We start from the raw sequence: 758 nt of genomic DNA, 5'->3' as shown, positions 1-758 counted from the left end.
CATCTCAGGTAGCATCACTACCATTCAGACTCTCTCCTAAAGGCGGGATCACAAGAGCTCAGTAGAGTAGTGACCAGCGTAGCAGTCAGTCAGAGTCGGGTGTCGGGATCGGAAGTCCAAAGATAGTCTTCACCTCCAAATCCCATTTCTCTAATTCACTAATTCTAAACCTTAGTTCCCTCTAATTCTTAAGCAATTAACTTTAGGTTATCTTTAACATTCTTAAACATTTACGAGCGTCTTATTCTAATGCATAATTCTTTAGTTTGTTAAACAGTTTATTTTAGTTATTTCGTCACTTCCGTTACTATAACCATACTTAAGATATCTTTGTGAGCATATTATATATCAAGAATTATACGATACACATTATATATATATATATATATATATATATATATATATATATATATATATATATATATATTATCTGTAGTAATTCTATTTCTACTCCCATTCGAACATTCTTACACGGCACATTTCCTTCTACGCCTAAGCGAAACCGCGACGTGCGGTGTTCCTCCCTAGTGCCCATCGGTCAATTACGAGTGATTTGAATATTCGAACTCGCCGCCGCGCGATCCAGAACGAAGTTCCTCAGAGTCGGCAGCATCTAGAGGTCCAGGAGGTGCCGATCCACGTAAGCTACGAGAGCGCCATCCAGGGGTACAGAGAGCAACCACACGGTGGACGACCACTGGTAAGTCATTATCTACATTATTTCTATACGCGCGAAACTACGATTAAAGCCTGCGACT

Source organism: Odontomachus brunneus, unplaced genomic scaffold, assembly GCF_010583005.1.
Source record: "Odontomachus brunneus isolate Ranch 3 - 2012 unplaced genomic scaffold, Obru_v1 Obru_scaffold_009, whole genome shotgun sequence".
NCBI classification, from domain to species: Eukaryota; Metazoa; Arthropoda; class Insecta; order Hymenoptera; family Formicidae; genus Odontomachus; species Odontomachus brunneus.
This window is presented reverse-complemented; position numbering follows the sequence as displayed.